Source organism: Fukomys damarensis, unplaced genomic scaffold (genome assembly GCF_012274545.1).
Source record: "Fukomys damarensis isolate Sample0158 unplaced genomic scaffold, DMR_v1.0_HiC HiC_scaffold_35, whole genome shotgun sequence".
Taxonomy (NCBI): domain Eukaryota; kingdom Metazoa; phylum Chordata; class Mammalia; order Rodentia; family Bathyergidae; genus Fukomys; species Fukomys damarensis.
In genome coordinates, this window is record NW_022900947.1 from 42,041,032 (window position 1) to 42,066,325 (window position 25,294).

The 25,294-nt window shown below is 38.3% G+C and overlaps 1 protein-coding gene across 2 annotated transcripts in view; it reads right to left on the bottom strand.

Annotated features, from left to right (window-relative positions):
- Nmu (neuromedin U) overlaps positions 1-24,953 on the bottom strand; it is a 186,461-nt gene extending 161,508 nt beyond the window's left edge. For both annotated transcript variants that reach the window (XM_033758941.1, XM_033758940.1), the window contains exon 1: positions 24,848-24,953. The gene's annotated coding sequence lies outside the window, so the exon portion shown is untranslated. The remainder of the gene's footprint in view (positions 1-24,847) is intronic.
- Positions 24,954-25,294: the final 341 nt, after the last annotated feature.

The following is a 25,294-nucleotide window of genomic DNA, read 5'->3' on the forward strand; positions in this document are numbered from 1 at the left end:
ATATATATATATATTGTTTTTGTGAACTCTCACATAGTGTCTAACATATCTTAAGAAGTCAAAAAGTTCAATACAACAAAAATTTTAAGATAAATAAAATTTCAGGAAAGAAAAGATTCTAAATTTTACTTTTAAAGAAAAAGAATTCAGTGTCTGTCTAAGATTAAGCTACTGATGAAATGTGTGATTTTTTCAAAAGACTATTATTTCAAGTAGTTTCCATACTTTTGAGGAGTTACTCATCAAAACTTCTGGAGAACAGAGAGAACTATGAAAATAGATCAGTCATGGAACTAGACTGTTCAGTAAAGATACAACTTGTTCCTGCTTGTGTCAGTCCACTTTCTGTTACTGCAACAAAATACCTGAGATAATCAACTTGTAAAGAGGAAAAATTTATTTTGGCTCATAGTCTTGGAGGTTTTAGTCCATGCTGGGTTGGTCCTTTTGCTTTTGTGCCTATGGCAGCACATCATGGCGTGGAGTCCATGATGGAGCAAAACTGCTCACCTTATGGCTGAAAAGCCAAAGAGAGAACAGGTCAGGCTTCCATAATTCCCTTTGAGAGCACCCCCTAGTGACCAGAATGGTACCAGGAGGCCCTGCCTCTTACAGTTTTCAACAACACCCAACAGTACCAAGGCCGGGTATGGGCCCTGGGAAATAGTCCAGATCTATAGTCTTGCTTTACTATAAACTGAGGCTATGTTAAATATCATTTTCCACATGCTTATTATCTTACCTGAAAGAAAGAGACATCCGAAAGCCAAGTATACAGAACTAAGTTGCCACAGAAAATAGTATGAAGAGAAAGTGTAAGAAATAATCCATAAACAGTTAATAAATAGCTAGCTATGTTTTTTTTTTGTACCAGGGATTGAACGTGGAACCTTACACTTGTGAGGTAGGCGGCAACACCACTGAGCTAAGTCTCCAGCCCAATAGCTGCTTTTATGTTGCCCTGAACCTGAAGGAACAGAATGGGAAACTGCAATAGATACTTCAGGAGTATCACACCTCTGTCACAGAGCACAGCAAAACTTTCACACACATGGTAGACACAGCTGGGTCATCTGGTATTGTGCTGTTGACTTATCTTGAGCTCCTATCAGCTAAGTTGTTCCTAGATTGTTATAACTGAAGGATCTGGGGTCGAAGAACAGCAATTACTGAAATCTAATGAGGCCCTTATGCTATGTGAAATAACCCAATCATAAAAGGACAAATGCAGTAGGCTTCTACTTATATGAGTTACCAAGGGGAGAATGGAGGTTACCAAGGCCGGGGAGGCTGGGGAGTCATTGTTTAGTGGGTATTGGAGGCGAATAAAAAGTCCTGCAGATAGATGGTGGTGAGGGTTACAAAACAATGTGAATGTGTGTAACTCCACTGAACTCTATAGTTAAAACGTGGCTAAAATGGCCAAGTTTATGTTGTATGTATTTAATGACCTCTAAAAGTCTGGGGAGTAACCACTCACTGTCTAGACTCTGCCGGCTCAGTGTGGATGCAATGAAACCCACAATCCAAGGACAGTGGCCTCTTCTACCTTCGCACAGAACTGGTACCTCACAAGTTCTGAAAATCCTTCCTTTATTCCCTGTGAACAGACATTAAATGCTATTCCTCCCTAAAGCCAGTGATTCTACAAACTCAAGCAACCAGGACTAGCAGCTATTATTGTTGTTTACTGAGCCCTACTGCGTGTACCTCTGATCCCATCACACAAGCCACTGCCTTGGGATGAAATCACAGCCACTTGTCTTCTGTCCCTGGCTTGGCTCTTCCGCCTCCTTCTCCAGTCTCAAACCCAGCCCCTTTCATTTCTCCAGAATGGTTCACATCTTTTTCCTTGCAGCTCTAAACATAGGTGAGTCATGTCACACACATACACACACACACACACACACACACACACACAACACAACTTTTTTGTTTCACAGTTAGCCAACTCTGTCACATCCACCAATCTTCAGCTCAAGAATCTAGCTTCCTCTGATAAACTCTCCTGATCACAGCTTAAACCAGTGTTTCTCAAACCTGGTTCTACATTAGCATCACCTGAGGGCCATAAATTCCAATTTAACTGTCTGTGGCCAAGATCAAGGTTCTGTAGTCTATTTAATAGTAAACACAGTCAAATATTGGCCTAAACTGAGTTAAATTACTTCTCTTAAGCACATGGCCCCCTAAATACTTCTCCCTGTCTTCATCTGCATCATGTTTTATCAGAATCATTATTAACCTGTTCCTCTTTGAAGCTCAAGATTACCATGGTATCCATAAGACCTAGAGCAGCTCCTAGAAGACAGTAAGTGCTTCATAACTACCTTGAGTTGCTTTCTTGAAGTACCACAATTTTGCTCGCATTGTTTTTTTGTTTTTTTATTTTGTTTTTTTGTTTGTTTGTTTTTTGCTTTTTACATATTGGGGGTTTTTTTCATTGAGTTTATTGGTACATTTTAGGAATACAGGACAGTTACATTCATTATAGGAATCTTGTACCTTTACATGACAGGTCTTGATTCTCATTTTTTCCCCTTGTCCCTGCCCTCCCTTCACCCCCCTTCCCCTCCTCATTTACAAACACTTTATTTTCATTTTCTCATATTTTTTCTTTTCCCTTATTACCTTTCCCCTACCCTTCCCACTTTCCCTACATCTTTAGCCCCTTTCTTCCCATTTCACATTGTCCATTATCTCATTAGGATCTTATGCACTATTATAGTTTTTCACACCAGAGAAATTATTCGGTATTTACACATGTGCAACTTATGTATTTCACTTAGGAGTATATCCTCAATATGTATCCATTTTCCTATGAATGAATCTAATTTATCATTCTTTATGGCTGAGTAGTATTCCATGGTGTTGGAAAAACTGGATTTCATCCTGCCAAAGATTAAAACTAGACCCTTACCTTTCACCATTCACTTACCTAAAATCCAAGTGGATTAAAGATCTAAATATTAAAACAGAAACACTAAACTTGCTGGAAGATAAGTTAGGCAGAACTCTTGAAAACATTGGCATAGGAAAAGACTTTATGAACAAATCCTCAGTAGCACAGGAACCAGCAGAAAGAATCAACAACTGGGAACTCATCTTATTTAAAAGCTTCTGCACTGCAAAAGAAACCATCAACAGAACTAAAAGACAACCTACAATGTGGGAAAAAATTTTATCAGGGGCTCCTCAGACAAAGGACTGTTATCTAGAATATATAAAGAACTCAAAAAAATCAGCCTCCCCCCAAATATAAAGACTCGATTCAAAAATGGGCATCTGACAGATGAAAACAACACTGAGATTCCACCTTGCCCCACAAAGAATGGCTGCTATCAAGAAATCACACAATAACAAACGTTGTGGGGCTGTGGGGAGAAAGGAACCCTTCTCCATTGTTGGTGGGAGTGCAGACTGGTGCAACCACTATGGAAATCAATATGGAGATACCTCAGAGAGTTTGGACTGGAGGTTCCATTTGACCCAGCCATCCCTCTGCTGGGTATCTTTCCAAGAGAACTAAAAGAATCATATCACAGAGAAGTATGCGCACCCATGTTTATAATGGCACAGTTTGTAATATCTAAATCTTGGAAACAGCCCATTTGCCCATCCGTTGGAAACTGGATAAAGAAGATGTGGTTTTTCTATAAAATGGAATATTACTCAGCCACAAAGAATGAGAAAATAGATTCATTCATAGGAAAATGGATACATATTGAAGATATACTTGTAAGTGAAATAAATAAGTCACACATGTGTAAATACTGAATAGTTTCCCTGGTGTGAATAATCTGCAATAATACATAAGATCCTAATAAGATTACTGACATTTAGAAATGGGAAGAAAGGAGCTAAAGGTGTAGGGAAATGTAGATGGGGAGGGGAGGAGGGGGTGAAGGGAGGGCAGGGGTAAGGGGAAAAAATGAGAATCAAGACTTGTCATATAGAGGTACAAGATCCCAACAATGAATGTAACTGTACTATATCCCTAAAATGTACCAATAAACTCAATTAAAGCTGAAAAAAATGGGCATCTGAAATGAACAGACATTTCTCAGACAAAGTAAAAGCAGCAAGTAAATATATGAAAAAATGTTCCACATCACTGGTCATATGAGAGATGCAGATTAAAACAACACTGAAATTCCACTTCACCCCACAAAGAATGGCTGCTATCAAGAAATCACACAATAACAAATGTTGGTGGGGTTGTAGGGAGAAAGAATCCCTTCTCCGTTGTTGGTGGGAGTGCAGACTGGTGCAACCACTATGGAAATCAGTATGGAGATACCTCAAAGAGATGGGACTAGATGTTCCATTTGAGCCAGCCATCCCTCTGCTGGGTATCTTTCCAAAAGAATTAAAAGAATCATACCACAGTAATATATGCGCACCTATGTTTATAGAGGCACAGTTTGTAATAGCTAAAACTTGGTAACAGCCCATTTGCCCATCAGTTGGAAACTGGATAAAGAAGATATGGTTTTTGCTCCCATTGTTTATGACAGAGATTATCACCTGCATTTACAGATAAGCCAGCTGAGGCTCGGAGGTGCCATCATTTAGTCAAGTCACATAGCAAGTGAGCAGCAGAGTCAAGATTAGAATCTGGCTCTTTCTGCCTACAAAATCTATTCACCATGCTTGCTGCTTTCAGATTTCTGAATAAATTGTTCACATCCTACCAAAAAAATCTGAAACAAAGGCAACACTGAAAACTGTAAGTACACTGTGTATAACACGTGCAAAGATCACTGAATTTCCTAAGTACTCTTGGGGGACAAGTTTTTGTAAAATCTGGACCTCGGATGCACAATCAGTGACATGCTGCTGAAGAGGCTTAATCACCTTTCTCAGTAGGAGATTTATTTCTCAGGGCTCAGAATTCTTTTTCTCTTTCTTTCTCTCCCCCTCCCTTTTTTTCCCACAGTATTTGTGATTGAACCAAGGCCTTACTCATGCTAGTCAAGTGCCAGTACTTTTATTTTGGGATAAGGTCTCACTCAGTTTCCCAGGCTGGGATCCTCCTGCCTCAGTCTCCCCAGTAGCTGGGTTTACAGAAGTATGCTACTATGTCCAACCAGGACTTTTTTTCCCATTAAGCTTATTGGTGCAATTTAGGTACACAATACAGTTACATTCATCATTGGGATCCTGTACCTTACATGACATATTTTGATTCTTATTTTTTCCCCATTCCCCTTCCCTCCAAGACTTTGTTTCCATATTTTCAGGACTTTCTTTTCTAGCATTCCAGATCCAGTAAACTTGAAATGGGAAACATTTTTGGTGTATCAAGTTTCCAAGAAAAAAACAGAAAGAGAAAGTTGTGAAATTGTAATGTACCCTGTCATTTTCTTGGACAAACATGCAGTACAGCCAGTAGCCACCCCCCACCATTGTAGGTACAACCTATAATGCTAGTGTTCAAAATACAAAAAGGGACGTCAAGTTCCCTGTGTCTACTCACTCTCTACCATAGTACTCACTTCCCCCACAAAGGTAAACACAGTGAGCCCACTCCATGGTTCCCTAAAACGCAGCAGCCACCCCAGCCCAGAAGAACCAGCATGAAACTACTCCCAAAGGCAGAACTGCATTGCCACCCGACATTAGCTAGTGTCCTGAGATGAACTTCCTTTACTGCTCAGGAGGGAGCTTGGCTGCCAAGTGCCAGGTGGCATGGGAGTGCCAACTTCTTTCTTCTCAGTTCCCAACCCCACCTTTCCCTATGGAAAATTTTAAGTGTATACAATAGTCAACACTTCTGCCTGTGCTTGAACCAAACAGTAAGCACAGAGCATATGAATTTGTGTTTAAAATGGTGAGTCAGGCCACAGATCAAGGTCTGTACAAGTGCTCTGATGCCATACTGTAGGACAGGCAACTAGAAACTAAGTCTCGGCGCAAATTAATCAAGAGACCTTTTTATCATTCTGGAAGTCAGGAACTTTCACAACTACCTCTCCAGGTTCGACAGTATAGCCTTTTGGAACTTTATGGGTATGGGGACCCCTTTTATCGCGTCACTCCCTGAGAATTAACCTAACAGATGGGAAACCAGGGTGGCTAGGAGTAGTTTTAACCAGGTACCCTGGGTGTGAGTGTAGCACTAATTGGTCTCGGAAACTTGGACAATTTGTTTAACATCTCTCACCTTTAGTTCCTTAATCTAAGAAAGGGAGGGAGGAGTGGCTCATAGGGTGAGAATTAAATGAGATGATGTCAGTAAAATCTCTATCATGACCCAGTTTTATTTTAAAGTGTTCAGTAAATCATCGTGTTTGATGCCACGAGTCACAACTGTGTCAGTTCCTTTAATTTTTCCCGTTCCTAGCACCCAGCCCCCTGGGGTTCCATGGCATCTCATGACCTTCATCACCTCACTTACACCTCCTGTTCTAATATTCTGAGTCTACAAATGGTGAGGGCAGCTATAAAATCAGAACAGTTCTGATGCAGAAGGACAGTGAACTTACTCATGCCATGGTGCAGGAGGCAGAACTTTAGTTATTTAATCTACATCTTACTTTGATATCAAATATTTGTGGCATTTGTTAAAAGGGCACATAATACTGTACAATGGTCGAAATAAATAGGGGAAAGAATGAGAGGGAGAAAAGAGTACAGATAAAGAAATAGGGCTAGCCATACTATTCATGGAATCATGTGCTGGGCGATCTTTGGCCAGATGTGCACATATCAGGTTATAAATGTCCGGTTATTAACACAGAGAAGCAATCTGCGATCAGGTGCCAAATTCATATATGCCAATATGAATCTTATATGCCAGCCACTCTTCTAGGCGTTTATCTGTATTAATTCTTAATGGTCACTGGGAACCCCTCTATTGACCCTATGATTGTCGCTCTTTGCACATACAGGAAATTGAGGCTCCAAAGGGTTAAATAACTGGCCTGGTGCTTACTGTGGTAGCACTGACATCTGAACCTTCCTTGCCTGCATTCACAGCCTTTGTTCTAAGAACTAAGCAACACTGTTCCTACAGACAACACAGCAAGGCAGCAGTGTAGAGGAAGCAATTCCTAACACTGAGACCTGAGTTCTCATTAGAGACAGCAGTTTAATAAAGCATAGTAGTTTCCAGGTTTGCTGATTTCCCAGATCAATTAAACATGCTTTTAAATGGTAGAGGTAGGGGTAGAGGAATATGATATACAGTTGCCCACTCTTTTTTGGCTTATATGTGACAAGCAAGAACATCAAAGCAACAGCAACTACCAGGAAATGTCAACATAATTTTAAAAAAATAAATGTTCTTAAGCAAAAAAAAAAAAAAAGAGTATAATACATAAATTAAAAGACCCTGTTTTTAAAATGGGAATAAAATCAGTTTTGTGAAAAATGGACACTGTCTGTATTGTTCTCACTCTGCCTAAGATCCAAAGGTTGTTGAAGACCAACCAGAGGCTATCAGTGATGTGAAAAATAGCATTTGAAGACCCCTGCTAATGTCTTCTTGGATTCTGTCCCAGACCTCAGTACATCCATGGCCTTTCAGCAGAACTAAGACTCCATTTTTCTTCTGGCTAGAAGGTCTCCAAATGTAGCTTGAGAGGTACTGAGAAGGTCTGTGAAGAGAGGCCCAAACTAATGCCCAGGATTTTACCCAAGACGTTCACAAGTTTGAGCACATCGCTGCAGTGGCTGAAATACAACTCAATGACCCTCACGAGGCTACAAGCTCAGTCCTGAATGAAGCCAGTGATTGTTACTTTGAAAAGAATATGAAATGCGTAGAGAAGGTTAACAAGAGGAACATTCTATATTTTCCCGATGGTAATATTTGGGCAACATTTTTCTATTCTGTTTGGCAAATTTGAGTTGCTTACAAACATATGCTGAAACCCACTGGGCGCTCTCAGAGGCAGAAGTGAGTAACCCCACATGTTCAGGATGTTATATTTACAATAACTACTGTTCTTATATTTCCATTAGAATGCAGTTATTCTACTTCAGAAAAAAATAAAGGTCACTAGGTTAATGGAGCTCACCTTTCTTTTGAGTTCATAAATAATAAATCATATATAATATTTAAAATGAAACCACATCCTACATATCATTGTGTTCCTGGTGCTTTTTTCATAGGACCTTTGAGTATACAGCACTTACTCTAGTTGTAGTAGTTGTAGTCCATCAAGTTTCTACAGCACGGGCTCAGTGAGGTACACGGTACACATCTATTAAGTTGATATCCATCAATACTAAAACATTCAAGGAATTTCTCATAACATTTTCAAATCAGATTACTGTAATTCTACTCTGAATTTGAGGAGCTTATAACAGAGTGATTTATATACAGAAACTCTCATGAGCTTTACATGATAAGTATTGACAAAGATATCCATTTTTAAAATTCTAATCAAATACAGATTCAGGAAAATTCCTCTGCTTCCAGAATGGCTCACCAATGGTACTTTTAAGTAGACAGTGGACACTACTTATGTCCACACTAATAATAATAAATATCTTTAGGCAAGGCACTGCTTTTTTCTAATGAAAAAAAAAAAGTTTCCTGCCAGCTAAATAGCTGAACAGGGCTCTCAGCCCAAAAGAGTCTAATCAATGCTTTCACTTCAGTCTTCCCAGGGGATCAACTAAGCAATCGCTCCACTACCTGGCACATCAAGATTTATAAGGCAGAATGGGAACACATGGCCTAAATAGCTTCAGAAAGCCATTTGTCTTGAGTAATATAATAATTTTTTAAAAAACAGCTCAAAGTAGCTGCTGTTAGGTCACTATTAACCTCACACTAAGGTTGTGTGTCTCGTGAGATTTATCCGATACATATTTTAAAATTAAAAAAGAATTATAATGTACCCCTGAGCCTGCTATAAAAATTGTTAAACACTTTTAATCCCTCCTCAAAAATAATGCAGATAAAAAACTGTGCTTTCCACTTGATGCAGGCTTGTGTAATGCAACGCACTGTGGTGGCCAAACACAAGATTTGCGCATGGCTCTTGCCTATCGTTAAGAATCTCAGCTCAGAACAGGTATTATAACTGCAAATTGCAAGCATCACATTAAACCAGTCAATTGTTTCCTAAATAAAATGGCACTTATACTGACTTGATTTTTCTTTTATTTGAAAGGTATTTTTGCCATCAACTGCAAGGGATTGTTTTTTATTTAATAACAATAACAATTACTACCAATTATTCATTTTATTCTGCTAGGTACTGATCTAACAGGTTGAATTTAATCCTTGAAAAATGCCTCACAGTCTGTGGCAATTTGTTATCTAAGTAAGGCTACTGAACTATCAGCACAGACCATAAAGATCTAACACTATGCTGTAGACAGAGTTTTCAAAAGTATTCATTCTCAAGGTAAATAATTTTAGCTTTGAAATGTACCTAAGCTTCATAGAAAAATTTCCTGAAAATATTAGATTTTTAAATGAATATCATTCGATACTTATTTCTTTACTTATTACCAGAAGTTTTAAGACTATTCCAAGTAAAACTGAAATAGGCCAGTTGGCACTTATTAAAAAAGGCAGATTTCCTAAAATATAAAAGCAAATGCACTTCTTCTAGAATTATTCCATCCCAGGAAATACTCTTATAATGAACCTGGTACAATGTCAGAAGTATAATTATTCATTATTTTAAGCAATGGTTTAAAAATGTTTAAATTGATTCATCACAGTCCATATTTTGTGGGTACAGCATGCTATTTTGATACATATATACAGTGTCTGATAATTAAATCCAGGTAACTGACATATTTATCATCTCAAACACTTACCATTTCTTTGCATTAGGAATACTCAAAATCTTTCTCTAGCTATTTTGAAGGATGCAATAAATTATTGTGGGGGCCGAGGGTTTGGCTCAGTGGTTCTGCCACCTGCCTTTGCAAGCGCAAGGTTCCAAGTTCCATCCCTGGTACAAAAAAAAAAAAAAAAAGAAAGAAAATCCTAAATTATTGTTAACTACAACCTACCTCTCCTAAGTAAATGATTTTTAAAAAATAAATCTTGACTTCAGAGAATGAATAAAGATTGGCTTGGCCCTTACTTTCACAGAACCCACGAGTTCCAGCAGCATTTGCATAAAATACAGTACAAACACCAAAACCCAGATTGAGTGATTCTTTGCTCCGGAATGCTTCATATGCTACAACAGAAGTCTGATCTGAAAACAGACATAACACTGTGTCCTCCTTGTATGCCACACTTTTTTTATATATATATTAAGAAAAAGGGATGCTTAGTACTGAAGACCGCGAGCCTGGAATGGAGGAGTTACATAGAGTCGTGGCACTCAATGGCAGGTGGGCAGCGCTAGTGCAGGCATATTTACAAAATTTTAACCCTTTTTCTAATGAGTATCAAATTGAAAAGATCAAACAGTAAAGGATCAAAGTGGGAGTATCTTAGAAAATAGAACATATCACGACTTCAGAATTAAATCTGAGTGGAGCACTTGCCTAGCACTTCCCTAGGTTCAATTCCAAAGCACTGCTAAAGCAAACCACAGATTTTATTTTATTTTATTTGGTACCAGGGATCGAACTCGAGCCCTTATGCTTGCAAGGCAGTTGGCAGAACCACCGAGGTAAATCTCCAGCACCAGATTTTATTTTTTAAACTGATTCTGAGAAACACCAGTCCACATGATCTCTTAAATTTCTCTCCTTTAGGTGAAATATCAACATAACTTGATTTTATCTGCCCACAACTGTGACAGCACAGCAGAGTGAATGAGCACTAAATTCAGTGTTCTATTTTTATTTGTTACTAACTAGCTGTGTAAACGGAAGTGATTCAGTTATCTGCCCCAGAGTTCTGTTTACCTTGGTGGCTCCATTTAACACTAACAATCACTGATCTTAGTCAAGATTTTGAAGTCCACCAAGGATCATATGGTTCTAAGGTACCTCTAAGCACCCTAGCTACTATAATGCCCAACTTTTAACTGATGCCTTATCAAAAAATTTCAGTTCAAGCTATCAAAAAATTATTGACCCACCTACAATTTTACATAATTAACACAATGGCAATGAAAATAAGTTTTGGCTGCTTTAAAATTTGTTAAAAATACACAGTTTTTCCCTCACTCTCCCTTCTCATTTAATTTGTTACCAATAAATCATCTGCCGGGTGTGGTGGCACACTCCTGTAACCCCAACACTCGAGGTTGAGGCAGGAGGATCGCTGTGAGTTCGAGACCAGCCTGGGCTACATAGTAAGTTCCAGGTCAGTCTCAACTATATAGTGAGACCCTGTCTCGAAAAACTAAACAAACAAACAAAAAAAAAACCCAATAAATCATCTGGAATCCATCTCCTATTCAGTATTTCTATGACCAGTGCCTTGGTCCAAGAATTACTGATCAGGCTCCTAACCATTCTCCAATTCCATTGCGTCTTTGTCTGCAAATACAGACCCACCACCATCTGATGTGTATATAAATCACAATTCAATATCCTTTCTATGTAAAAAGCTTTAGAGTTCCATGGCTCATATTTTTAAATGTAGACTCTTGGATACTGTTTCTGACACTGTATCTCAGTTCAAGGGACAGTTTCAAAATCAGCCCCAGAAAATGCTGACCTGTATATTTAGGGTCTTAGATTCAGAGATCTCCAAATCCAATCTGGCCTTGACTAAATACAGAAATAAGCAAGTTTGATCACTAAACATAAATTGCTCTGTCCGCCTAAATCTTATCACTTTCACATAAAATCTTTTGCCAGATTTAAATTTCTTTAAAGAATCAAAAGAGTTCCTTGAACCAATAACCATTTGTTTACACTTTTATTATTACTTAAGACCATTTTACCTCCAAAGTGAGGTAAATCACTCAATAACAATCATTTAATCTTATTGTGTCTTGCATGTTGACAAACTATTACATATATTGTTATGATATATATTTGTTATTGTATATATATTGTTATTTTAATATGACACTACATTTATTTTTTTTTCTGGTGCTGGGGATTGAACTCAGGACCTCAGGCATGCTAAACCTACACTGTACAACTGAGTTAGTTACACCTCAAATCCAGATTACATAATTTTTTTAAATGTTTAAACAAAAAAATGATGGGAGGCTGAGAAACCGAGACAATATTTATCCCTAGGAAGTCACCCTCTTCAAACTCAAATCAAATGTCAGAGTTGAAATTTTTGTTTCTGCTTGTATTACTTGATATGAACTTTAAACAGTCAGCAAGAATCAAATAGCATTCAAGTGGTGTATGTCCATATCTTAGAGCTGTGCTTTCAGCTTCAAACCTGGAGAGAAGGAATATTAAAAACAGTATTCCCTTCAAATTGGCTAATTTGAAGTCACTGGTGACAACTAATCAAAACCAAAACCAGGCATCAGTGCCTGGATGGCACTGGGCCCAGAAAGCAGGTACTCAATGTATACAGATTGAGTGAATTTATGAATAGGCAAGAAAAAGTGTTGTAGAATCATGGAATAGAAGGTCTTCACAAAAATGAAGTCCTTAGGTGAGCCCTACTTTATAAATACAGGCACTTTTTTAAACCACTACTGCTGAATTCATGATATACAGCAAGGTTTTAAGTTTTGGGGAAGAATAATTTGGTGATGATTTGCACTCCTAGCAAGACTTTTTAAAAGTGGTACTTGGGGCAGTTTTGTAAATCTGCCACTTCCTCTGTTTGTAAGTGTTTAGCCAGATAGTAGTTGGTCCACTCTTGGTTTATGAAAACAGTAGATCCCTGGCACTAATACATAGTGTGATGGTCAAGCTTAACTATATCAATTTGATTGGCTTGGGAGCTGCCCAGGGAAAAGATTGGTAAAGCACATTTCTGGGTGTGTCCAGGTGGGTCATGGAGGTATGACCTTGGCTACTATGTCAGACTCCTCACCCCTTTCTCTGCTGCACTGTTCCCCTGCTCTACTTCCGAGCCACCGTGAACTAAGCAGGTTTGTTCTGCTACAACCTTCTGCTGTGATGGTCGGGTCTTGGAGCCCGCCAACCAACCGCTAAAAGGCTCTCCAGATTATTTTGAGGGGACTATACCTGAGAAACACTATTTGAGGCTGAGAATGAATACAATTGATTTTATTTTACTTTTATTATATTAGTTTTATTTTTGTGAAGACGAGAACAGATTATGTTCTGTTGCAATAGTAGGAAGTCTGCATAATATCAGAGTCTCAGTTAATAATTATGCTACCTAGAGTCTTTCTTTCCTAGAAAAACATCATTTATAATTTTATATTACAAATTAAGCATTATCATTGCACAGAATATTAGTGAGATAGAAGTTGGTAGTTTTTCATAGTAAGATACCTCATGACTGTGTGATCAGTGAGAAGGCCTGAATACTAACACTTGATCAGCTATAAATTAACTAGGATCGGCTATGATTTTGAGAAAATCACTTAAGCTCTCTTTCCAATCTGCATTTATAAAATGGTGATGAACTTCACCCACATACTTCAGAAGGTTTTAGGGGCAAATATAGAACATCTAAGAGTAACTTGAATTCTTCAAAAGGAAGCTATTTTATAAACAAAGTATTGGCATTTTTCCCCTTTCTGTATAACTTTAATAGTGTGAAAGAGAGTTAGAAGCAGGAAAACTCCACACTAACTATACATGCTAAGAAGTTAGCCCACCACAGTGCATCAATACTGATAGAACCCTGAGCCAGAGACAAAGAATTCTGTTAGCCTCAGAAGGAGCAGTAACAGAAGTACCAGCATAATTGCAACAATTCCCTAAGTTTCAAGTCCCACAGAGCCAGAGAAGCCTGAATATGCAGCAGAGTGAGCCACAAGAGACCTGAGCCCAGGGGCCCCATTGCTTTTATAACAAGCAGTAAGCAAACCTTTCTTTGACAGGAGCCCAGTTGTAATAAATACACTCTCATCTCAGGATTACAGGCTTGAACAATTCTGACAAATGGCCCAGGGAAAGAACAGCCAAAGTCCTGGAAATTTTGGCACACGTAGCAAGACATGTAAATGTACAAGAGACCCATAGCCAACTGTACCTCAACATACAGAACATCATTATGCAAATAAATAAATTTTTTTGTTTTCCCCATTTTTTTCAGCTTTAATTGAGTTTATTGGTACATTTTAGGGATACAGTACAGTTACATTCATTGTAAATTTTAAAATAAACTCTTATGGCTACTCAAAGAACTATGCTGATCCAAAGGAACTATGTTCCAAATAAAGAAGATGCAAGAAGTAAATTTCTCAGTGTGATTTTCACTGGCTTTGGGAAGAAAATCACAAGATTAAAATATGAAGTCTTCCAGCTTTCCATTATTAACTGCTATGTTAACAGACATCAGTTTTTCAAAACCATTATTTGAACTCTATAGACTTGAAAAATTACTAAAAATTGTAAAAGTAAAACATTACAGAAATATTCTTATGATAATAGTTGACTTCTATGAACTACAAATGGAGTAACAGTCAGTTGGATCACTGTGGAATCATGGGAATGAGGCCAGTGGTAAGAATGTGATGGAAAAGGAAGGAGGAAATGAGAAGGCAAAGTTACGGAAGGAAGTGCTTACACATGGATGGATGATAAGCACTCCAGTAGCAAAAAGTTGTTTTTTTAGGACTCAGTTGGATTAAAATAATTATAGAAAACACAAGAGATCCTGTTTCACTCCTTCATATTTTGAAAGTATGGATGGGGCTAGCCATTCTCACCCGGGTTCTGAAGGGCATTATTTGGGTGCCAGATGCCCATTACACTAATTGGATCACCAACCTCCTCTACATCTTGTTGACATAAGGATTACAGGGTTGCTGCTCAATTCTTCTGCAGCATTAAAATTTAAAGAATCCACCCATGCAATTAACCATAAAATACTCACATGGACCGATACTCAACTTTTGTACTATACTATAATCCCAGAATGATTTTTGAACAGCCTGCTTAGTAATGTGAAGGAATGCCAACACTGAGGATGTTTCTCATGTTTAAACATTTAATTTCACACTTTCAGACTATTTGAAACACTTGTGAATAGAATCATCCTCTTCCTTAGGTATTTTTTGTTGTTGTTGTTAATCCTAGAGACACAACAGCTCATCCCAACCAATACAGAAAGTAAGAGTACTTTTTAGAATACAAGGAGAAAGATTTAATATGTTCCCATGTGGAAAACATGATGTCTACCTAAATACATGTATGACTATATAGGTAAATTTTATATTGAACTCTAAGAAGAGGATATGAACATCATTAATTATTCATAGACATATTGATTCATTTTTGGTTTTTAGTCTCCATTTAAAACAATAAATTTTAATAAATATTGATATCAATTTTCAATGAATGAACTGGTGCTTAATGAAAGTAACTTCTCACTAAAATTTCTAAATATCCACAATTTTTAAAATGAGGCTTCATGTTAACTCAACACTATTAAACTTTTTCCAAAAAAAGAATAGCAGCCATAGATCTCATGTTAGTTCTGAGCTGCCCTCAAAGGTATACTCTGAGTAGTTTCAAAAAGAAAGATTTACTCCAGGTATTAGGTAACTTATAAACTTTTTGGAAAAGTTAGTGAATTTCTTTTTCTAGTTCAAGATTCCAACAACAGCTCTGGTGAGGACCCTGAGCAAACCTCAGAACCACTGTCTCCACCGAAATTAGGAAGTGGGGACCTCCATGATCTCTCTCCATACCTATACCAGAAACATTGATTCCGATGTCCTACTTTGCCCTGCACATACATTTATTTCAAGTCATAAAGGTTTATCTATCGTTATCTAAATCATTACTATACTCTTTTAAAAAGGAGACTGGACCTGGTAGCTTTTTTGTTTCCTGTTGTTTGTATTCATCTTGAGATGATGGGGCTATACTATGAAGAACATAAACATGCAAGGGCCGGGAATTTAGCTCAGTGGTTCTGCCACCTGCCTCGCAAGCATAAAGACCCAGGTTCAATCCCTGTATCTATCGTTATCTAAATCATTACTATACTCTTTTAAAAAGGAGACTGGACCTGGTAGCTTTTTTGTTTCCTGTTGTTTGTATTCATCTTGAGATGATGGGGCTATACTATGAAGAACATAAACATGCAAGGGCCGGGAATTTAGCTCAGTGGTTCTGCCACCTGCCTCGCAAGCATAAAGACCCAGGTTCAATCCCTGTCATGACAAGTGAATTGTTCAGGCAGTCTAATCACTTTTATTGTTTTGCTACAATATTTATAACAACATTGGTCTTTGTCCTATTTTCAATTCTAGTGACTTTTAAATTCTGTTGAAATTCATTATCAAATTACAAAGTTGAAAGCACAAAGTCTAAACTGTGACCTTTTTTGGGTCAATATTCAGTTTGTGACATGTTTTTTGTCTTTGAAGTTTTGGAAACTATTCGCCATTCGCCACTGCCTTACATAGGGGACAGCCAAGACCAAAAATGGAAAATTTTTGTGTCACTCACTCTTAATAAACTGCAGTCTGGCAAAGTTGGAGCTGTACTTCATTTGGCAAACTGTGAAATGACCTATTCTTTAGCCATTGTTGAATCTTTAAAAAAAAGAAAGAAAATAAATAAATAATAGCTGAGAAAAGGGCTAAAGGAAAATTACTATGATGGTCTGCTATTAGCTCAGACCCTTCAATATTTCCAATAACCAAAACAAGAATAGGTTTTATGTGTTCTCCAAATGCTGGCCATTATTTTACGTAGTGGATGTTGGGAAGTAAAATCCACATAGTCGTGAAACGCTAGTATTATTCTAATATAGGAAAACCTCCCCTGTGGAAGGGAAGGAGACATCAGATATAGTGAGGAGTTGGTCCTCCCCACACAAACTTCCAACATGTCAGGCCACCCAGCTCCAAGAAGAAGGTGATAGGGAATTGTTTCAAATCTACCTTGCCTATCAAAATAGGATAAACCAAGGGCTAGAAAAATCAAATCCGAGAGTGTCCAGGAGTCTTGCTTTGGTGGATACTAGAAGCAAGAAGTTCAAATATGCCTTTCTTCCTCCACAGTACTAGGTTTTGATATGCATTAATATTGCATCCGCCTGCTATTTTTGAGAATGAACTATGACGTGGCTACTAAATCTTTAAAACTTTTGCATTTTTTAAAAGTATCTAAAAAGGTGGCTCACAACCCCTACAACTTACCTATCTGTGCTTGCTCTTTGGCACTATCTTGGAACCAGAGCCACTGCTAGAGTGCATACTGCTCAAGGGGTGGGTAACCACTGCACCCCTATCCCTAAGGCTCTCAGATCCCACTGCACCATACCCATCCTGTAGAACGCTGCCTGTGATCACAGTTGCTGCTATGCCTCATGTTTTAGGACGAAGCTTCCTCAAAGCTACTTCGTCCTTCCTACTCAATCCCTGGTGCACCTCCCCTTAGCGCCAAGCTGAAGTTCATGCCCTTCGCTCACAATACAGAACACTGAACCACTGGAGCAGTCACACCATCAGCACCATAGCCAAGGCAGTGCTTCATCCCCCAGAGACCTGAGACCTCCTCTGCAGTGGAACAATCACACCTACTCTATGCACAGTGTCACAGCTGAGACGGTGCCCTGCCCTAAGAGACCTCGGGCCTCTTGCACTCCACAGCACTTTCTCCCCGCCTCCAAGTCCACACTATAGGGGAGGCAGCTTCTACCCTGGGCACTCCAAGCCTGTAGCACACAACAGTTGCACCTCCTAGCACCTCAATTGATGTGGCACCTCTTCCTCAAGGAATCTAAAACTTCTGTTGACCCAAATAACTGCACTTACTGGGACTGCATAGACATTGTTGCCTCCCATCCCAGGGCATCAGAACCTTGGCTGAACTCTGACACTGCCCTCAAAAAGATACATAGTGCCTCCCTTCCTAGAACTAAGCTAGACTCCCACAGTCTCAGCTGCTGAGACACCTTGCCTCTCCAGAGAATGGGGTCACCACCAACCTGCTCCCTGCCCAGTGGGGCCCAAACCACAGCATTTCCAAGCCATTCCTGGGTTCTTGTTGCTGCTACAGCACTTGGCTCACAGGACGTGGGTGGCTGCCATATTTCACTGTCTCAGTGTCTATCTCATTCTCTGGAGCCCAAGGTGTTACTAGGTCCTGTTGCTTCTGGGTCCCATGTTGCAGCTGTGCCCTGTTCTCTAGGATCTGAGCCTCTTTAGCACTCTGTTTCTACAAGTTATGCCAGTGCTATGACCACCCATCAGTATCAGAGCCACAACCCCATCCCAATCCCCTGGGTTCAAGCTGCTAGGCTGCACCTCAGAGCAGCAAACCTAGTAGAACTGAATTCATACGAACTTTCATGTTATGCTTGGATTTGAAATATCCCCCAAACTCATGTACTGCAGGCTTGATTTCCAGCTGATGGGACTTTCAGGGAAGTGACTGGATCATGAAGGCTCTAACTTCATCAAGTGGATTACTCCATTAATGTGATCATAATTTTATGAGCTTATTGGGAGGTGATGGAAAGTTAAAGGAGAGGATTATGGGATTGAGACCTTGCCCACTATATCTGGTCCATAGCCTCAACTTCTCTAGCTCTTTTCCTTTCTGTCTGTACTCTGGCTACCATAATAGTAGCTGTGCTCTACAGCCATCATGTTCCACCTTACATCAGGCTCACAGCAATGGAACTAGCTGACCACAGACTAAAATCCCTAAACTGTGAGCCAAAGTAAATCTCCCTTAAGAGTTCTAAAATGTTTCTTGCTGTGAGCACAGTAAATCAGGGTCCATGAGAGTCTTGATATTTAGTAAACCTAACAGTGATGAGGAAGGGACTTTTTTGAGTAATAACTTTGCAGTAGGAATACTGCTTGCTGTCTGTGGTATGCTGAAAACACATACCACCTATTCATAATAGAGAACCACATTAGAAATAGCCATGGTTGCCCAGCATTTGTTTCTTTCAGCAGTTGTTCAGATAGAAGTGTACACTGAAGTTGGGTCATTAAGTCACATATTAGAGTGTATTTGATTACTGGTATCTGATGACTCTTGTAATTTGATACCACTGAACATTATACTTGTAAAAGAACATCTTTCCCAGAGTGCCTCAGATCTTACTGCTTTGAAAAAATTATGATAATGTTTTCATTACTTTTCTTATTTTAATGATTTAGTAAAGTGACTAAAACTGGTAGAGACTTTCAGGGATATGTATGTAAAGTTTTTATCAAACTGTAACATTTGTGAATGGAATGCCTTGTAATATGAATGTTAATATAATATGTAAAGGGAGATTTAAAAATTTAAATAATTATACTAAAAAAAAAGTAAATCTCCCTTAAGTTGTTTACATCAGATAGTTTGTTATAACGATGAAAGTCTAAGTAACTTCAATTCCCAGTTGCTACACAAGACCCTAGGCCCACAATTCTGGTTCCACACCTGCTCTGAACACCTCTGTTCTGGCTGCCAGTGCTACTGTAATTGCCTGTGAACTACATCAGATACAACACTCAGAGAAATCCCTTTCTGCTATGACTCCCTAGTGGAGGAAAAACAAGAACAACATGACCTCTAAAGCCTTTGCCCTAACCATCTTTGTGGCCACTATCACAGATCATACTCTTGCACCCCAAATCACTGAAGTATCTATAGTCATTAACAATAATGATCACAACTGAAGAAGCCGCACAGGCTACAACATTGTGCCCACTGAAAATCAGTCACCATATCCTGCCCATTTGATATCCTCAGGCCCATCTGGAGGTGAAAGCCTTTCATGAAAGCTATTCTGTGAAGTTTGGAAGAGGCAACTGTACACCAGAAAGACAGATATGCAAGTACATAAGAAATGAAAAAGAAAGGAAACATGCTATCACCAAAGGAACATAGTAATTCTCCAGGAACTGAGCCCCAACAAACAAAAATTTATGAGTCGTTAGAAAGGGAATTCAAAACAATGATCTCATAGAAATTCCACAAGACACACAAGAATACAAATAGGTAACTCAATGAAATTATTGGGAGGTGATAGAAATAGGAGATGGGACCTAGTTAAGGAAAATTGGGAAGACAATTCATAATCTGAATGAGAAGCATAACAGAAAAAGATATCATAAAAAAGAACCAAACAGAAATCCTAGAACTGAGAAACCCAGTGAATTTCATGAAATATAAAATTTAGAGTTTCAACAATAGAGTTGATTAAGCAAAAGAAAGAATTTGTGAACTTAAAGATAGGTCTTTTGAAATAATTGAGTTGGGTGGCGGAAAGAAAAAAGGGTAAAGAGCCTCTGGGACTTGTGAGCTATGATTAAGTTAATAAATATTTGCATGGTGGGAGTACTAGAAGGGGGGGAGGGAGGGAGGGAGAGGGACTGCCTGCTTGATGAAGCTCAAAGGTCCTCAAATAAATTCAACCAAAAGAGGTCCTCTCTGAGTTATATTATAATCAAGCTGTCAAAAGTCAAAGACAGAATTTTAAAAGCAGTAAAGCACCAAGTCATGTAAAAAGAAATTCTCATTAGAGAATCAGTGAATTTCTCACCAGAAACCTTGAAAACAAGGAAAGACTAGTGATATAGTCAAAGTGCTGAAAGAAAAAAAAAAACCTACCATCCAAAAATAATATACCCAGTCAGAGTGTCATTCAGAAATGAAGAAGAAATAAAGTTTTTCACAGACAAGCAAAAGGTAAGAGAATTCAGTACTGCTGGACCCATGTTATAAGAAATGTTAATGGGGCTCTCTGAGCAGAAATAAAAGAACAGTTATTACTAACATGGAGACATATGAAAATACAAAAATAACATGAAGACATGAAAATATAAGACTCATATATATATGTATAAATATGTATATATGTATATATATACGTATATATATGTACATATATATGTATATATACAAATTTAAATTCAGAATATTTCAATACTATAATGGTGGCATACAAATCATATATGTCTCTAGTATGAAAGTTAAAATAAAAACAATCAAAAATACCTAAAGCTATAATCACTGAGCTATGTAAATTGTGAAATCAAAAACATAAGTTGTGAAGGGAAAGATAGAAGCCTAGTTTCTGTTTGTGACACAAATTATTACCAGTTTAAAATAGATAATAACTGTAAAATATTTTATATAAATCTCATGTAACCACAATACAAGAAATGACAGCAGATGTACAAACAATAAAGAGAAAGATATCAAAGCTTAGCACAACAGAAAATTATCAAATCACAAAGGTAGACAAGAAAAAAAAGAAACAAAGGAGCTACCAAACAACCAGAACACAACAAAATGGCACTAGTACATCCTTACCTATCAAAAAACCTTGAATAGAAGTAGATTAAATTCTCCAGTCAAAGCAACTGAATAAACTGAGAAAAAAAGAAGCCAAGATCCAACTACATGCTGCCTGCAAAGAGACCCATTTAAGCTTTAAGGACATTCATAGGCTGAAAGTGAAAGGACAGAAGAAGATATTCCATGCAAATGGCAACCAAAGGAAAGCAGGAGTAGCTATATTTATTTCTTTTTTCTTTTTTTGGTACCAGGGATTGAACTCGGGAGTTTGCGCTTGTGAGGCAGGCGGTGGAACCACTGAGCTAAATCCCCAGCCTCTACACTTATTTCTGATAAAACAGACTTCAAGTCAAAAATTGTTGCAAGAGATAGAGATCATTATTTAATGTCAAAGGGGTCAATTCACTGAGAGAAAAAAAAAGTAAGCATCTACCTTTGAGAGATGCAAAGGAAATTGTCCGGCTTATAGTAATTTTATTCCTTGAACTAACGAATACTTATATCTGATTCCATACAAACCCCTGTCCATCTCTTTCTGAAAACATCTAGAACAAAGATTTCCAAACTCTCATCTCTTGGTTTCCTTGAAGAAGTAAGAAGGGATGGGGGAGTGAATTTTAAATATTTCACAAAGTCTAAGGAGATTATTCATTTACCTGTGAAAAGCCACCCAAAACAGCATGTAAATTTTATTCACTTCAGCTAGAATCACATCATTCCAGCAGGGAAATAGTTATTTTGCTGATCAAAAGTGCTAATTTATAGTAAGATAGTTCTTTGACTTTTTAAAAGTGAGGAGATAAATTAACCATTAATGAATGACTTTTGTTCATGAGGCAAAACTATCCAAAATCCCCCAAAATGGGGCTCGTGAGGCAGCAATGATGAGGAAGCAGTGTGCTACCACTCTGCAGTCTAAAAGCCTCAGCCCCTGCCTCCTTGTTACTGTCCTCATCCGCTGCACTCCTTCCTACCTTGGGAAGCATTTTTCAGTGATCACGACTGCTTACAGCTGCTTCTTGACTTAATGGCGCCTTGACTGATTCATACATACTCAGGAAAGACACATACCTTACAGTGTGAGTGTGATTCATGAAGAGATAAGTAAATGCACTATTTTTACACCTTCAAGAATACAATTCTCTATTTTAAATGATGCTTTCAGGAAGATTAAGATCATGTTTACACATACTACTTTTTCCAAGTTGTACAAATAAATTCATTGTTAAATTCAGCACTGCCTGTACTCAGACAAGAATTTCAGCTCATGGCAACAAGAATTTCCATGACTGTGATATTTACTAGAGTAGGACCCTCCAGGCTACACTGATGTAGTGGATTCAAGCAAACATCATAAGACAGAAAACACTGACTTTTAGAAATGTCTGACTGCAAAAAGAATAATTCCACGGCTCTGGTCATGACCGAATTGGTTGTGTACCGAATCAAATTCAATGGTTGCGTTCAATGTTGATCTTATGAGGACCAAATCAACTTGCCACCAGAATTGTGAAAAAATTAAGTTCATGAACCAAGGTACCACTGTACTTGTAATATGGCACTTTATTCTTAAGGATGTTCTGAAATGTTTTATATCTTAACATGCTTAAAAATCCATATCTCTTTTCCTTTATAGCTGGTTTACAAAATATATAACATCCTTTAGAGGCTAAAAGATAACTAATATAAATCTGATTTAAAATTTTAATAAAAACAGAAAAGGCCCCCTAATCTTCTAGAGACAAAAATCCATATCTACATAATGGACCACTGAATCTCTTTCAAAGATTAGTAAGTTAGAGTCACACAAACCTTATAATAGGTTTAAATAAATTATTTTATATTCACAATCAATTATTTATCTCAAATACACACCTCAAATAAATTTAAGATTAAGTGCTCCAGGATTAATATCTTTAATTAATTATGAAATTCATAAATTGCTTCCCTACACAGAAAATATAAATATCCCAACCATCTTTATTTAATCTTATTTTTTTCTAAATTTCTAAAATTAAACCAAGGATTAGAATAGTAAAAATGTAGGAAAAATAATTTGGTGTGATATATTTATAGTGTTAACTTGTATTTGCTTCTTAAACTAATAGAAAAGGAACCCTTATGTTGTCATTTCCATCAGTGATGTGTTAAGTTTCCCCTTCTTTGCATTCTCACCGGTATTTGTTATTTTTTGTCTTTTTGCTAAAAGCCATTCTAACTGAAGTAAGATGATAACTCATTATGGTTTTGACTTACATTTTTCTGAGGGCCAATGAAGCTGAACATTTTTTTTCATAAATTTCCTGAACATTTGAATTTCTTCACCATCTAGATAGATGTATCTATTTATATTTTTGCCCATTCTTAATTGAATGATTTGTTTTTGTTATTGAGTTTAAGTTCCTTATATATTTTAGATATTAATCCTTTGTCTAGTGAGTAATTTGCAAAAATTTTTCTAATTCTATAAAAAAAATGTTAACTATCCTATTTTATCATCACACATTGTATGTATTGAATAAGCACATGGTATCCCATAAATTTGTAAAATTTAAATGATTTCATATACATAATTTATTGAAATATTAAATTATGATTTTTCCATAAATTATGTATATAAGTGTTTGAATGGGGGGAGTAGTCTAAGGGAGGCTAATGGCAATGTGTCTTTTACTATCATAAATTTTCTAGCCGGGTGTGGTGGCACATGCCTGTAATCCCAGCACTACAGAGGCTGAGGCAGGAGGATCATTGTGAGCTCAAGACCAGCCTGGGCTACATAGTGAGTTCCAGGTCAGTCTCAACTACATAGTGAGACCCTGTCTCAAACTACCCCCCCAAAAAAACATAAATAAATGAATAAATAAATAAATTTTCTAAAATTCAAACATTCACCATATATTTCAATCACACCTCATACGTAATCTGCTTAGAATCACACACAGCACACAATAAATGTTCAATACTTTAAACTTTATTTCTGTTGCTGCTTTGTGTCCTCAGAGATGACCACACCAGGTATCTTACTGCTATCCAGGAGTGAGACTGGTGTCCCAACACTCAACGTAAGTGTAGTCTAAAAAGACATGTCTAGAAGATTGCCTACACCGCTATGCAGTACATACCTATTTATCTGACATTTCCGCCAAGTTTAGGATCAAACAAGGGTAACCTTTTGTGTGTTTCTCTCTAAAGGCAGGGGTGGGAGCTGTGTTAGCTTTCCATCACTGTGACAAATACCTGTAATATCAATTCGTAAAGGAGGGAAGGGTTTTCACTGTGGCTGACAAGTGTGTGGTCACTTGGCCCAAAGATGGCACAGTGTGTGTGTCACGGTGGGAGCTCAAGACGGAGGCAACCTGCTACTCTCTTGGCCACAGGGAAGCGGAGAGACAGAAAGAGACCAATCCCATCATCCCTTTCCGAGGACACCCAATGACCTAATTTCCTCTCATAGGCGCCACCTATTAAAGCTTCCCCCATCTCCCCACAGGTCCACAGACTGGGTCAGGCCTTTACCGACGGGCCTTTGAGGTCACCTGAGATCCACAGGATAGTGGGCACTGGCACAATACTGGCGGCTTCTTACCTCTGTGGAGACCCTCAGTAGGTTGATTCTTCATCCAGTTCATGACAGGAAAAACAAATGAGTAACAAAAGTAAAATCTGTCCCTCCTCACCCATCTAGAAGCCCCACCGATGAAACGAGTTCTCCTCAGGCAACACTTCCCACAGTTATGCCCCACACTCGCACAACGCTGGAAATCAGAGTCCCCGGGGGCCTGGTCTCTGACTCCTGCAAACATGGAACACTTCGGACTTTTCCACCGTTCTGTCACCTAGTTTTGAAGACCAGAGCGACAACTCCGCTGCACACATGGCTGGAGCAGGTGGACGAGGACACAAGGAAGGGAAGCAGCTACCTTGAACCATCGACTCGCCAAGGTCCGGCTTCTAGCGAGACAGGTTCGCCTCGGGTCCTAGGGTCCGGCAGCCCTTTGGGGCCAGCCCGCGGGGCAGGGGCGGAGCTGGCCGG